This window comes from Marmota marmota, unplaced genomic scaffold, assembly GCF_001458135.2.
Source record: "Marmota marmota marmota unplaced genomic scaffold, marMar, whole genome shotgun sequence".
NCBI lineage: Eukaryota > Metazoa > Chordata > Mammalia > Rodentia > Sciuridae > Marmota > Marmota marmota.
Genome location: NW_026000205.1, coordinates 15,658,966 through 15,675,299, shown reverse-complemented (window position 1 = coordinate 15,675,299; position 16,334 = coordinate 15,658,966). Strand labels below are relative to the sequence as shown.

At 47.7% G+C, this 16,334-nt stretch overlaps 1 protein-coding gene across 6 annotated transcripts in view; it reads left to right on the top strand.

The window, feature by feature from the left end:
• The window catches only part of Znf536 (zinc finger protein 536), a 436,688-nt gene that overhangs the window by 110,254 nt on the left and 310,100 nt on the right, over positions 1-16,334 (top strand). For all 6 annotated transcript variants that reach the window (XM_048791005.1, XM_048791009.1, XM_048791007.1 and 3 more), the window contains exon 3: positions 5,311-5,426. The gene's annotated coding sequence lies outside the window, so the exon portion shown is untranslated. The remainder of the gene's footprint in view (positions 1-5,310; positions 5,427-16,334) is intronic.

Sequence of the window (16,334 nt, the reverse complement as noted above, 5' to 3'; positions counted from 1 at the left end):
AATGATCCTCAAACTGGCTTCCATAGGACCCCAAGGGTTCCAAGGCAAAGCCTTGGGAGCCAAGAGAAGGGGAGGACTCAGGATTCTCCTCAGTAGCTTTGGGCAGAGCTGCTGTGCTCTTATCAGTTCCTACACAGGAAGATTCCCTCAGGGAAAGGATTCTACTAATAGAAAATGCTGAAAAACCACAAATTCAGACCAAGTTTTTGATTCTGTAAATGGAAAACCAAGTTCCACAGAAGAGCACAGAATCACAAAAGTTGAGTCTATTCCATCATTTTTAAATAAAAATGTTGGTGGAGCTTTGGTAGAAGAATAAAATATGCACTTAAATGGAAACATAGAGTTCCTAGGGTCAGGCCCCTGCTTTGGCACCCAGAGCATTTGGTAGAGATGGATGTTCACCTAGAACCGAGCTCTCTATGTGCAGGGCACCTAGAACGCACAGGAAAGATCTTCTCAGCAGTAGTCACCCATGGTGGCTGATGTTTAAGGGGCTACTGGGTGCCAGACCCTCAGTTAAGCACTCTCAAACATATTATCTCCATTCCAAAGAGAAAGACATGGAGGTGATTTGGTGACTTTACAACATTCATGATGGAGCTTTCAGGACTCTAGTCTAGAATTTGTGCTTTCCATTGCTGTGGCTCCTGCCTGCTAGAAATAGTCCCTCAGTGTCTAGCAGGATTTCACTAAAGCGCAGTGGGCTGGGTGTCTCATTATCAGGAACATTCTGACCATGTCTTCTCCTCTGGAAGGATCAGACAAGAGACAAGAATATTTCTGTCTCCCTTCTTACTCTTCCAGCAGAATCCTACCGGCTGGAGCTTAAGATGGGTAACCAGTTCTCATCAGTAACCGTGAGCAGGGACCTTATTTACTGTACGTTTTCCTATATTTCACAGTAACCTTCTAGAAGGGCTGGAGGCCCTCAGATACATACTTGTTGATTAAGAGTTCATAGATACTCTCACTCATTCACAAGACATTCATTTGCCTGTGTATTTGTGCACTTATGCATTAGTTCATGCACTTATTACACTTTTTATTCCTTCTCTCGTCACCCTGTCTCCATCTATCTATTCAAAGTGTCTTAGCGCACTCATCCACTCATTCATACATTTGATCATGTGTGTTGGTTCATTTGTTGAACAAATAAAAAACTTTGATATGAAATAAAGCCCTGGGAGGAATGCGTAATCATCATTAAACCCAGGGTAGACACTAGGCATTTCTCATCATTAGGACAGAGGCACATGGAGTTGGACAAATAGTGTCAGGGACCCTGAAAGAGACTTTTTGGTCTATGAGAGGTGACCATGGAATCTTAGTGTCACTTATATGCCACGGTGTTTGAGCCTTTCTTCCTGTTTTTCTCCATGACCTGAGAATTCATGCTCAGGGTTGCCCCAGCAAGTCCATGCTCCATCCACCTCGGCCCCCCAACCCGCCCCTCTACAGCCAGCCTTGTTTTTGCCTATTACTCTACTTGATTTAAACTTGAGAGCTAAAGCTGGAGTAACCAACAGCAACCATGAGTGGGAATCTTATTTACTGTATCTTTTCCTGTATCTCACATCAACCCACTAGGAGTGTAGAGGCACTACACTCAAATATATATATATCTGAATCCCCCTTGTGGAAGCAGTAGATGGTTGAGTCCAGGGCAGTGACAGGAGGACCATGTACATGGTCTCATGGGGAGCCTGCATGGAGTGGGGCAGGAGAATTGGAAAGCACTGAAGGCCAAGCAGAATTCGGGATCCTTCTCTTCCTCCACCAAAGCATTTCCATCCATCATATTTTTTTGAACTTCACATTGTCCCTGGGGGTAGACAGAAGGGATGCCACTGGGCCTCTTTCACCAGTTGAGATCCTGTATTTGCAAGCCCAGAAATCATAAAACACAGTCCAAAGATGAAGTGGAATTTCTAGCAATAATAATAACATGGACTTAAAGTCAAGCTAAGAATGAGATGGTTCTACACTGGGACACAAAGACATTGCAGAAGGGCCTTCTATCTCCACCAAAGCAGTGAGGAGGAGAAGGCTCTTCTGCATCAAGCTCTGAGTATCATGAAGAAAGCCTTCATATCAAGATGGCTTGCGCGTGGACTTCCTTTGAACTGCTGAGTTGATATGTGACCTTGCACTCAACTTTCCTTGCTGTAGGTGACTCCCAGTGCTTATGTGTGTCCTTCCTGCTTGACGAACTGTGTTTCAAAGATTGGGCTGCAAGGGTTCTTTGGATAAGTAGAGGATCCACCTACAGCAGGCTAGAGTGGGCACCTGTTGGCTCCAGAAGACATTTTCCACCTTTACCCCAGCAAGAATGCTGTACCTCCCTGCAGGGTAGGCAGCCTGGGTGGACAGTGGGAAAATCTTCCCGTCCTTCTTAGACCGTAGCTAACTCTGGAGGTGCCTGCCTTTTCCCAGGGCTGGTGGCCTGTTTTACCTGTGAATCAGGACCCCACCCACACTGACTCAACTCCCAGCCAATGGGAAGAGTTCATACTGTAGGCTTGTTCCCTAGGCAACCTAAGCATACACTCAAGGAAGAAAACATAGGTACCTGTTCCTCCTGGAGTCAGTCCATGCTGCATCCACCTCGGCCCCCCAACCCAGCCCTCTACAGCCAGCCTTGTTTTTTTGCCTATTACTCTAGTTGATTTAAAATACAAAGCCATAAACACTCGGGGCAGCCAGCAGCATGGCCGGATGTAATATTAATTTCTTTTCTGGTTTATTTGTGAAGGAGTCAACCATATAAATCACTTTAAGCCGCTAAGACAGAAAGTGAAATCGCATCTTTGGATGGAGAAGTATAGCGCGTTGCCATTAAAATCTAAGAAAGTGTGATCAATTTGAGGTTCTTAATGTGGTATAGTTTTGTTACCCTTGCTTTAGATCATCTGGTGCTCAGGAGGGTCCCACCCCCTCCGTTTGAGTGCGAAGTATCGGGTACCTATCGGTGGCACATCATCAGAAAGTCTGGTCTCTGCTGGACAGGCTCCTTGTGATACCATGCTTCATGGCTTGTTTAATTAACAGCCATTTTTGACCTAGACTTGTTATAAAAGTATTGCTATTCTCTCCTGCTAAATTATGTCTAATGAACATATTTGCATGTTATCAGATATAGCAATATATCATTTCAAATTTCGGCGTTTAAGCCTGCATCACTCAAAACAGCTTTTGTGGATTAGTAAGCAGGTGAAATCAAAAATCTCATTTCATATCTGACATTAATAACTTTCAGGGGGAATGAGCATTGGCATTTATGTCTGGACCAGAATCGAGCCCAATGTCCTAGAAACACAAGGGCAGCAGACAAACCTACTCACCAGATAGGAAAATAAATCATGCATAATGCAGAATTTCTACCTTACATGTTAATTAATGTGTGCAATCAATTACTGATGTTACAATATGAGAAAGAAACTGGTGGGGAATGGGGTAATAAAAAATACCTATAGATTTATCTGCTTCTTTTTTCTATTTAAACAAATAGTCTTCAAGCCTGTGAATGCTGTGTTGAGACATGCTCTGAATAATAAGCATCATAAAATCTAATCAGATTTATAAGAGGAATTGATTGTTGTGGCAGGAGGAGAGGGTGGAAAATAAGCTGAAATTTAAGTGTTAATTTTTATGCTAATCCACAGTGGCTTCATATGAAGCAATTTTGTTCTGTGCCACAAATATAAAATTGTCCCTTGCAGAGAAATGTCAGCTTGCTAGACCTGAAAGCAGTAATTTATTAGGTATGTTTCTATTAGTATGTGTCACAGTTGTTAGCAGGCTATACACACAATGGTGCTTCATACTTATCCTCCAAGTCTCAGAATGTTTCAGCTCAGTGGCTGGAACGTGGGGCATTAATACATTATCATATGCGGGGTGGTCTGTGCCCTGTGGACAAAAGGCTATTTAATACAATTTAATGTCATTCTGAGAAGAAGTGGAAAAATAAAGACGGGGAATAAAATGGCATCTGTGTGTTTCACAGTGCACTCATGCACAAACCCTCAGTTTAAGAGGTATGACATTTCTGCCAAGAAAAAGAATAAAACTGGGGCATTTTTTTTATAACCTGTTCCCCACTGCAGTATTTTCCAAATGCTATTAAGTGATCGATTTACACGGCCACATGATGATGTCATCCATAAGAAGGGGAATGCAGATGACAGCAAAATACTAGTGACAGTGACCTTGTTTCAGAATCCTTGGAACCCTGTCAGCTTTGCTTCCAGTATATGGTTTCAAAGAATGTACTTTTTTGGACAATATCTAGTTACTGGGTAGTGAATTAATAGAGTTAAGAGTTCTGATGCAATTCACATATAGGTCAATTACATGCGCCAACATCTGCTCTGTCACTATCATTTGCATATAGCATTCATATGTTAATGATGCCTCTTTTTACTCAAGTAATATATTTAAAAAACAAGATTTGCATATCAGTTTGGATCAGTATATTACAAGCAATTTATCATTTTCTCCTTCTTGTTATGATTTTAAGAACAATATCTTGAGTGATGGCTGCTATATTTGAGCACGGCTCTGATTTATACAAGGGACCCCTCGGTGGGGAAGCTTCCATTCTAAAGCTGCTTAAGGCCTTATAAATCAATAATGACACAGATGGACTGGTGATAATCTATTTAGAATGCCTGATAGCAAATATTGTTGCACAGATGATTAGAGTGGTAACTGTTTTAGCAGAGAGCCTTTTCCTCTCTCTCTCTGTAAATGGGAAGTTTGAACAAAAAAGTGCTTGCACATGGACTTCGTGTCAGGCAATCTTCTTGCTGGGTCTGGATTGCAAAGGGGGAAAACATGGGGAGAAGAACAAAGAGACTTCCCGCTCCTGCCAATATAATCATATCAATCCCTGTTTCTTTAACAAAACAGGACCTCTTAATGGAATTGTGTCTTCAGGTGTAAATAGCATTAAAAGCTGCTTCTCCTCTCCTCTTTGCCCTGATACAGCGCAAGGAGTGAGAAAATAAAGTGGAGGTTGTCAGAAGTGGCAGCTGCTTGGAATCCTGATAAATATAAGCTTTTATTGATCTGATGAAAATGAAAGATCCCAGTGCTAGGCAGTATTTAGCTTCTTGTCTACAGCACGTCACCGGTGGCCTTGCATGGGGATAGATTTCCATTCTCCTACACCGGATTTGATTTCATCTTTAACCTTTTCAGTTGAATTTCCTTGACCTCTGCGTATTGCTATGATTTGGTGAATTTGTTACATTTCACTTTACATCGTTTCTTTTTTTTTTTTTTTTCTGTTTTCTTTTGTGATAGGGAGCTGGGACGCCCCTCTGGCAATCTGTCAGCGCCTGGATCAACTGCACCCTTTCTGGGGTATTTTGTCACCAGACTGACGGTTCTTAAGACAAGTATGCAGTTAAGCTGCTAAGGTAAGCCCTGCGGTTCCAGAACTCATCACTCTGGTCACACCTCGTGTCCTTCCACTTTGTCCTGTTGACCTAACACAAATCCAGACCAAACAGCCCCTCTCTCCCCCTGGCCCAGGGCTTCCTCTGGGCTTCTGCCTGCCCCAGGTGCGATGGCTCTGTACCTGCCCAGGAAGCTCTGGGTGAGGGTGACTGGCAGGAACTTTCCCAATGGGGACAGGCCTTCCTTTGTGGTTTGGGTGTGTTTGGGGACTGGTGGGGCAGGGGCTAGAGGAACAAAAGGATCATGAAAAAAAAATGTTATTTTCCCCCTTGGTGGTTTAATTCCTTTCTGAAGTTTTCTTCTGGGATAAAGACGAGGAGGCTTCGGTTCAAAATCCTGAAGGTGCTGCTAACATATTCTGGTTCCAAGAAAGTGCTGCTGTTATTTTGAGTAGTTTTGATACAACCAAATCAAAGTGAAGATTTGAAATAGCTTTTCTGAAAGCCCAAGCTGAAGTCATAAATTATTCTGCACCATGATTCTTTCTGATAGTAAAACCATACCTCTTTGCCTGACATTGCTGAAATGTGGAAAAGTGAAAGTTAAAAATAAAATGAAACATTTAAATCTCGGCTGTTGAGAACCTCGGATAGACATCAAGGCCAGTCGATAAAGGCTCCTATCAATTAGACTTCCACCGTTATCGTCTGATATTGGTTTATTAGCCATTGCACAGGTGCCGGGTTCCAGTATTAAGAAGGTGAAGACCTAGGGTGGAAAAAAAAGTGAGGGGATGCTAATAAAATGGAAAGCAAGGGTTGGGGGGCTCCGGGGGTCCCCTAGAGGCCGGGGTGGCACCATAGCTTCAAGCGATCTTGCAGAAGAAGAATATCTGCAGCAAAAGGTTGGAAGTTTTCCCTGTTTTACCCCCTTTATTTGAGTTAGAAAGTGTTGATTTCACACTGCGGTGAGTGTTTTCCTGCAGCTTCTTGGTGGGTGTATTCCGCGTTAAGGAAAAGGAGCAGTGAACGCCAACAGTTCTAGCTGCTGTCGGGGGACGGGCGGGCCTCCCCTGGCACCAGCGACTTCACGGAGCACTGGGTCTCCTCTGGCGATGGGGACAACCCACGGGCTTCCGGGCTCTGGGCTTCCACACTGAGCCTTTTGGCTGGGTCCCTCCTCAGCATATCGCAGGCAGGAACAATTTTGGGTTCCATAGCCGTTTGGTTGGGAAAACAAGCCTGCAGTTGCCAGTAAGGTTTAGAATCTGCCTGCCAGATAAGGGAATGTCTGCGAAGACTATTTTCCCTCTTGGGAGGCAAAACACAGATGGGGGAGTTAGGAGTCTTACAATATTTAGCTGCTACATTGATGGTAGGGATTCTGCCGCGTGGATGCTCCCGGTTTCTGAAGGCCCAGTTTAGCATCACTGCTGAGGGCCTCGGGTAGGAGAGTGGGTGAGACCGGCTGTTGGGGAGGGCTGGGGAGAGAGCGCGGATGCACCAGCTTGTTCTGGAATGTTCCACACTCTGCGCCTCTCTAGGTGGAGGAGGAGGCACTGCAGGGATGCTGGCCACTTTTTCTTGACCCCCTTTGGTATGACAAGGACATGGGGGGGAGTGCCTTGTGCTCCCCCCATAGGCGAGACAGAGCTGTCCTTTGCATGGGCTAAACAGACTGCAGAAGAGTGACTCCAACTTCACCCAGTTTTCTGCAGCCAATGCACACATTTTAAGGAGTCGCTCACCTGGGCCTCGTGGAAGATAAAGAACGATTACAGCAGTCCCCTATTATCTGCAGGGGACATGTTCCAAGACCAAAGTGGAAACCCAAAACTGGCTAGTACCAGACCCTGTATACACTGTGTTTTTCCCTAGTCATAAAGTTTAATCTGTGAGATTCAGGAAGAGATGAACCATCGTAACTCATAAAACAGAACCAGTAAAACTATATCCTGCCATCCAAGTGATGTGAATGTGGTCTCTCTTTAGAAAGAGTCAAGACAAAGGTTAATATCTGGGGACTGTGGTTGACCTGGGGTAACTGGAACAGCACAATGTGGCACTGTGGGTCCGGGGGTCCGATGTATGTGGTGTTCTGTGGGATTGGCCATGTGAAGGCAGGGAGATTTTCCCGGATGGAAAATGCAGAGCATGGAATAATTTTGGGATCTTGTGAACTGGAAGTAGGATTGGAAACTTGTATCCAAGAGCAAATTCTGTCCTCTGGTGACCAAAAAGGGGACAGGTGTTAGAAATAGGCAGAGGATATTTAGGCACTTCCCTCCCAGGCCGTCCCTGACTTTCTGGTCTCAGAACTTAGGCTCCTCGGGCCCTGGAGCACTGCCCCTATGGCCTGGGACTCTGAGGAAGGGCAGGTGGGGAGTGGGTGGGGAGGGGGAGGGGGAGGGGGAGGGGAGCCGGCTAACTCAGCCCCCCGACCCATTTCTGGGCTGCTTACCTGCTGGGGACTCTGGCTCCGGCTCCTTTCAGTTCTTAGTAAAGGACACTCAGCTTTTTGAAGTCTTAAATAAAACGCTATAGAAATGCAGTTTCAGGAGAGCAGGACTGCCATCCTTAAGCCGCCATTCCATAGAAGCGGAAGCCACCTGTTGATAACCGAACCTCCCACACTCCTCTGAGAGCGATTTCCCTTCCAGCCACAGCAGGTATTTCCAGAGAGTTCCCTGCACAGATTGGAGGCCCTCGCTATGTGCTGGGCACCCACAGTGCTCCAGGGACCATAGGCACATGGGCCTTGAAGGTCTGGTCCTGTGTGGGCTCTGCTGTCCCGAGGCAGCCCTGCTGTCCTCATGGAGATGCATGAGGCAGTAATTGCTCAGTTAAATGACACCGTAGTAGCCCTGCATATGTGCCTAGGACTTTGAGTCTCATTTGATCTTCACCAGGAGATGTCAAAGCTCATGGAGGTAAGGATCCCCACAGATGCCTCTGTAGCCACAGAAGGAGGTAGAAATGGAAGGTTCCATCACTCACACTCTCCTTGGGCGTAAACCAATCAGGGACAATCTTACCTCTAGAGGGAGGGCAGAGAGGAGCTCGTTCTGGTCTAAGCATCTCTCAGGATTTTCCCAGTGAGCAGGAAGATACCATTAATGGGTTCCATTTTCCTGATGTAGAGTCTGGGGCTGGAGAAGTGAAGTGGCCCACCTCGGGTCACAGCGACGGTAGATGGAAAGGCCACGTTCTGAGCATTGTTCTTCCTGATTCGGAGCGCAGTTTGGTAGCTAAGGAGCGGCACTGGGCACAGCATTGGATAAGTCCCTGCCCACAGGGAGCTCGTGATAGGCGCGTTATGGGCGGGAATTAGTTACAGGGCAACAAATGGGAAAGGTGATACCAGAGAGTGATAAATACCAGGAGAAAAAGGAAAGCAGGAGAATGGGCTGGTATCTGAACTTGAGGCTTGCACCCACCCCCTGGAAGGGATGTTGGAGGGGAAAGGTCTGAAAGGCACGAAGGAGCTATTTGGGTGAAGTTCTGGGGAAGAGCACTCCTGGAAGAGGGAATAGCATGTGCAAAGGCCCAGTGGTGAAGAGGAACTGGGCATTTCTGAGGAGTAGAGCATAGACCACTGTGGTCAGATTACAGTAAGCTCTGGGGAAAAGTGGGCAGGTTGAAGTGCTTGGGTCAGGCATGACCTCGTAGGCCAAGGTGAGGAGTTCCAGCTTTCTTTTGCAGAGCTGAGGATCAAACCCGGAGCCTGGTGCATGCCAAACACTCACTCTGACACTGAACTACATCCTAGCTCCTCCTTTTCTGTTTATGTTGCTTTTAACCAAAGGGGGAGTCTTGAGAAAGGCCCTGTAGATGCTGACTTAGGTGCCAGAATTCTAACGACTTAAAACGGCCCCTGGTGGTTTGTTTACTGTGCTCTTTATTTTTTGCCAAAGGGATCTCCTGTGACTGGTCCAGAGCTGGGAGTCGGGGGTGGACTGCAGGCCCTGAGGGTATGGGAAGGTGGCCAGCGACACTGGGGGCTCTTTTTGGTCTCAGGACCAGTGTGAGCTTCCTGTGCAGCCCAGGGAGGCCCAGGCCAGCTGTGGGTGCTTACGCATAGTCACAGGTGAAAGCCTTCTGGGCTCACTTTGATTAGGGAGCCTTAGTCAGGATTCATGGGGAGGGGATAGTCAGGGGCCCTCAGGACAGTAGGGGCATCAACCACGCCCTACAGAGAAAAAATAACTCATGATGGCCACCTGATGACATGCAGGATGAATTTAGGAGCAAAGCGCCTTGGTGGTCATCATTCAGGGCTCTTTCTGTTGGGCAGTACAGACGTTGCTGCCCGGAAGAACTTCCTTTTCAGGAATTCCAGATCCTGTGAAGGCCAGTGGAGCCCTAGGGCTAGCAGAGAACTTTGCAGTCACAGTCACCTTCCTTTTATCAATGAGACGGTTGAGACTCAGAGAGGGCAAGGTAGTTGCCCAGTGTCACAACGCAAGAACCAGAACCTATATATATTTGTATCTAGCCCTGTTCTCACCAGAACGGAACTGGCCACTCTACTCTTCAGGCAGGTCTAAAATAGGTTGGGGCCACTCTTAGCTGAAAGGAGGTACCAGCTTGTGTGTGTGTGTGTGTGTGTGTGTGTGTGTGGTGGGGATGGGGGTTGGGGTGGTGTCTACTTTGTCTCAGGAGCTCCCACAGCACCTGGTAGAGTTCCTGGCACCCTGGGAGAGGGGAATGATCAGTGGCTGATTGTTGGTAAACCAACCTCCTTGCATTTGAACTTGTCATCATCAGAATTTGTTGTACCTTGGTTTAAGCAAACCCAACGTAGGACCCATCCACATTTCATTCCAATATTTTTGAGGTACAGGGATTGCAAAACCCAAGTCCTGCCTGGGTCTGATTTGTGCTAACACCAGGATGCAGCTGGGCCAGATGTGATTCCTAATACCTCTGCAGGGGATTTGGAGGTATCCCTCAAGTATTCTAATAGTCCCATTTTAGGGATACAGAATACTGAGGGTTTGGGACAAAGGTGATCAGTGCTGAAGACACTCAGCCAAGGGAGGGTTTGGATTGTGCCCCAGAATAGATTCTTGGGGAGAAGCACCCAGCAGGCCACAGCCTGGACTGTGGCTGTGTGTCCCTGCAGGCCTCAGCTCTCTCAGGGGTTGTCAGGAACCCAAATTCAGGTCCCAGTGGTCATGTGGGAAGCTCAGTGTGTGCAGAGCCAACTGAGGAGGGCTGGCCCATTTGACAGGGGCCACTGCCAATGAGCTCCCATGGAGTGCAGCTGCATGGGGCATGGGCGGAGCTTGTCCAGGTGTTCAGTTTTTAAAGAAAAGTCAAGGGAAAACAAATTCTGGTTCTTCCCCCCACCACCTCCCCCAGTGCAGGAAACCATTGCAGTTTTCAAAGTCCTTCTGTGAACACGAGGGTGTCTGTAGACGGGGTGAAGCTTCGGCCTGCACTCAGCACTGGGTGCACACACGGGGACCCTCCGTAAGGACTGGCCAATGCCCAGTCTGGCTGTCCGCAGGAAGGCCCAGGTCTGCAAGCGCCAGTGCGTAGGGAGGGAAGGGTGTGCAGGTGGTTGGCCTCACACTTGCAGGGACACTGTCTGCACAGGGCAGGCCTGGCCAGAGGAGCGGAGGCCGTGGGAAAGCACCCCTCTTCTGGGAAGACCTGTGCATACCTCTAGATCCCACCTTCCTCTGCCTCCCCAATACCTGAGTTATGGGGTGCCTGCCTGCTGGATTCCCCCTCGGAGTGAGGTGCTGACTGCTGCTGGATCCCCGTCCTCTGGGAGGAGTGCATGATGGACCTAACCGTCCCTGTAGCAAGGGGCTGCCTGAGCAAAGCCTCTGTCACTTCTGCGTTTTTTCCGCTGGGCTCCTGGTGGTCAGGGCAGCCTGTGTTGACCCCAGGTTAAGGCAGAAGGACAAGATGGTTTCTCATCTGTGGGACCTGGTACAAGAGAAAAGGTGTCATGGCTGCTCAGCCCTCTATGGTCTTTCCTGCCCTGAGCCTCTCTGTTCCTTCCTGCAAAAGGGGCCCAGTGTCCTTGGCTGCCTTGGGACTAGAGGCCAGAGGATCAGAGAGGCAAGGAGGAGACCCAGCATCCCCAGGGATGGGGGGAGAGGATGGGGCAGGCCCGCATCCATCTGTTGAGCATTATCTTGGCCTACCAGGCAGGCCTCCTTCCACCAAGAGTGCTTTCCACGTGCTTGGGAAGGGGTGGGCTCGTCTCTGGGCCTCACTTCCTGTTGGCCCCGGCTGGGCTCCCCTCATTTCCGTGCACTCCCTGCATCCCGTCCACATGCAATATGGAGTTTCTGTGTGTGTAATATTATTTGTTTTTATTTCTGTAATCCCTTTATTGTTTGCACAACTGCTGTCAGACTGTTGCCTGAAAGTATCACAGGATAATTGCAGAACGCCTGCATAAGTAATTTCTTATGAAATCGGGCCTTGTCTGCATATAAAATTGTTTTTCGATGCTGCATCCATGGACTTCATTATACCAAGGCTGTTTACCGGGCGTGCACCTTCCCCACAGGCCACAGAGACGGGAGGGCCTGACACTTGGAAATAATGAAACACTATCATTATTCTTTTGGGGTCCTATGACATTTCTAGAAGGTGACAGTCCATCCGATGTGGTCAGAGAGCCTGGCCTCAGAAGGAGGAGGGGAGGCGGGTTCCCAAATGAGGACCATGGGGTCTGCTTTGCGGGCCTCTGCTGGGGAAGGCCCACTTGCTAATCCCAGCCTGCACTGGGCATTTCTTCCGACCACATTTCTGCGATATTAATGGTGTGTGGTAGTGAAAGAAATGTGTTTTATTCTCGAGTCTAACCCTGCTGTTATCAAAGTAACTTCCAGCTTATTAGCGACAAAGGACTTTTCTCCTCTCTGCTGCCCTGTTCGCCAGGGCTTCCTGAATTAAACTGCTGTTTCCTGTCCTTTATATGCATGACCACATCTGGGTAGCCTGCTCACAGCCCCGCTCTTAATAACAATCACCTTCTCTTTCAGTCTCTGTTGATTGTTTCTAATTCACTCTGACAGATAGTGCCTGACAACTAGCCGGCTTTTCCCTCCCTCCGTGACCTGAAGTTACTCACAGCACTTATATAGTCTGTCATTTTTAATATTTGATTTCATTTTAAGTTATGTGTTTTACTGAGAAGATGAAACCAAAAAAAAAAGGGGACTTGTAATGGAACATAAATTTAACCCTTCTTGCCACCCGGCACCAGCTCGAAGCCCTCTCCCCGTGTGGGTGGGCGACGGCTTCTCCTCCCGTGTCATCCTCAGGCTGTTCCTGAGGTGGCTGCGGGCTCTTTTTTATTCCCCCCACTCCCTTCTTCTTTTTTTTTTCTTTTTCTTTTCTTTCTTGACCTTCTTTCTTGCATTTCGGGGAAACAAAAGCTTCATGTCATATTCTTTTCCCTTTCATGGCGCTTGATGAGTTTATGGAGCTAAAGGTGGTGCTTGCTTTCGGCTCTGTCACCAGCTCAGAACTGGAAGACCTTAGGGGGTCCGCTGTGGAGTGAGGGCATCGGAAAAGAGGCCTGGTGAGGCCAAGAGGACCAGCCACAATGAAGGTGTCCATCACGCATCGTGTCCATTTCTTTTTGGAAATGCTTCTCTTGGTGCCGGGGGACTGGGCAGGGAAGCCCAGTTCTCCCTGGGTTTGGGGTGAGCCACTTGGAGTGGGTCTTCCAAAGAGCAAGGACTAGGCAGGCGATGGGGTTGAGGCTGGAGATAAATCTCCTTCTGCCACCTTCTCTTGGAACCTGCTTCTCCATTACGGGCGTCCCAGGGCAGGATGGGTGTCCCATATCACTTCAGGGTCCACTCCACAGTGACCTTGCCTTTGTTTGCCGCAAGACAAAGGCTCCTGTGTCCCTCTTGGCCCTTCAGAGGTTGAGAGCTGGTGAGGCCATGCATTAGGTCAGCTTTGCAAATGGACACCACCAAATGAAAAGAAGCCCGTTAACCCGTGACGCCTCACGTCTGCTGCTGGCCCTTCAGTGGATGTCTGTCTGGTCCACGTGGTGGGGCAGGGACAGTTGAAGAAGTGCAGGAAGAGAGACCTGGGTTGAATCTCAGTTAAAAAGGTTTCAATTTCTGCCTTGCCCATGGTGGCCTGCTTGGCCTCCCTGGGACTGAACTTCCCCCTGAGCCTACCAGCCTTGGACTCCAAAGAAGCAAAAGGACTCAAGTTAAGCCTCCATCGCTGGCCCACAGTGCAGATATTCCAGCTGCTTCCTTACCCTCTGCTCTTGTGTCCAGGCCTGTGGAGCGAGGTCAGCGTGGGGCAGACTCAGCTGCTCCCCTGATCATCCCCTCAGGGGGGTTTTCCTTGGCCACGCCTACCCCTTCTAGAACCTTGGTTCCACCTCTCGCCCCGGGCACTGTGGGTAGACTGAGGAACTGGCTGCCCAGTAAAGACTTGTGATTACGTCCCTTTCCTCCTCCTGAAAGTGATCTACACTGATGACTTTGCACGCTGCTTGTGTGTTTTGAAACTGTTATCTTGGTTTTGACACATACTCATTAAAGAGGAGGATTATGCACAAAAAAAGTAAGGTAGGCACCAACCCTTGCCTTTGGACTTTGTTGGAATAAAAAGATCTGTGTTAACCATGGTGAGTGAATTACCTGTTAGATATCAGATACATGAAATGACTTCTCTTCTTCCTTGACCCAAGAGTCTTCATGCATGTGCAAGGTAATGGACCAGCAGGGATAAAAGAGTGGGGAAAAAAGTGTCTTGCTTATCTACTATGACCCTCCATATTTGTAACCTTCTGGGGACACCAGGCCAGAGCTCTCTCACATGTCCCTGTGACATGCACTGCCAGCAGTCATTGACAACGGTGCTGATTCTTACCGGCCAGAATGATTCTCACATATGTCCAGCTCAGTGAGATGTGAGGACCAAGGTCACTGATCCCTTCTGCTTTTAGGAAGTCAATAGAGGATTTTAAAGAAGGTTCTGTATTTGAGATTTAACCTCCAGTAGGGACAAAGTATTAGTATCTCCCTTCCCCCAAGTGACTTCAGGCTATACTTGATTTTTGTTTAAGAGTCGGAAGTTGAGGGTTAAAATCAACTACAGACTTTGGATATTGCCCAACAAAGCTTCCGCCATTACCTGGTGGGTTGGGGCAAGCCCCTGAAATTCTAGGCTGGCAGGTGGAGGGGGTACAGTATTTCTCTACCACCTGCCTAGAAGCTCTATGATCCATATTTTCTTTGGAGTAAGCAGCAGCAGCAGCAGCATCTATATTCAGGTGGGATCTAGACCTGGAAGACCCTCAGGGGCTCTGTTTTTGACGCTTTGAGTTTTCCCAGGAGGCGTTGGAGAACCAGGCCCCAAGGCCTGTCCCTGCTGACCCACTGAACACCAGGCCTAATAAGATGTTGTTGCCTGTTGGGAAGAAAGTCACATACTTCTTTAGTTCAGTTTGTATGGAGCCCAAATGTATAGGGCCCTGCCACTCTCTCTGGCCCCATCCTAGGCAATGAGGGGCTACAGATACGGAGGGGAGAAGATGCACAGAAAGCCACACGACAGAGTTGGACGCACCTCAGGAATTCAGATGAGAGTCAGGAATTCAAAGCCAAGAAGGGGAAGATCAGTTCATAAGAGGAGCAACAATAAGATGTTGACAAGTACTCAATGGAGCTCATATGGTGGCTTTCCCTGTGCTCAGTAATTCCAGTCATTTAACGAAGGGACGGAACAGACTAGTGGTTTTGCTTAGGGAGAGCACCATAGAGGAGCTGGCATTGGAATTGAACCTTGGAGGACCAGGAAGGTTCTCATAAAGAGACACGGGTAAAAGCAAGAGAGGTGTTGCTTGCAGAAGGTAGGGATTTGTCAGATGCACTCACATCTATCTGGGAGAGAAGCAGTTGAGGGTTCATATCAGATACAGCCAATGGAGGAGGGAGCTGTGGATATCTTGGGGATGGGGTTGGCACAATGGGTAATGATAAGTGGCTCTGCTGGTTGGTACTTAGGACATAGGTAAGCATGAGAGCCAGACAGGAGTATGGATGTGGGAGGGAGGGGATGTTTGCTAAACTGGCGCAGGGAATTGGGAATGGAGAGGAGGATACTAACCCCACTGGTGTGCTGCAGAACGTGATCTCGCCTTCTCTCTGTTGGGATGCACAGTGACCTCAGGAGAAAGAGGTAAAGCAGGACAGTACTGCATCCATCCTGCCTGTGGTGCCTGGCTGCAAGTTGTCCCCCAACACTCTCAGGACAGACATGTGAACCCTACCAAGCAGTTGGCTTTTAAAATAATAAGAATAAAATGATTGCTCTTTAGAAAACAAAAATCACTTTATATCCATCAGGGTCATACACATTTTTCTTTCCACACATACACAAAAGATGCACTCTGGGTTACACAAGGGCCACATATATGCCAATGTCAAGAGCAGGCGAGAACAATGAAACAATTGGCAGATTCATCAGTTCTTCTGCTTATACTTCAGTTCCAAGAGTAAAATGTTAGTTTGTTCAACTCTCTGCTTTATGCCTTGATCACAGTGTGAACGTGTTGACTAAGCTTAGCTTCCTGGTCGGAGGGTCAGGACCCCTGGCTTTTGAACATGCTTATGTGAAATCCAAACATTCATGGTCACTGGTGATCTGAAATCAAGGCACAACTTATGAAACGAACACGTAATTATCTTGTTTATTCAGGGTATAAATAGAGTTCATGCATTTTAAAATTTTTCTTCCTGATAAGGACTTTCACCAGCATTTGGTCTTTAGATAATCAGTCCCTCTCCCTCTCATTTTTTTTTTCTCTTTCTTGGTATTTTCTTCTCTCCTTTTCCTCCCCCACTTTCCTTACCCCACCCCTACCCCACCCCCGACCCCATCCCTGTTTGTCTGTTTTTTTTTTTTTTTTTGCTTTCTTCCCTC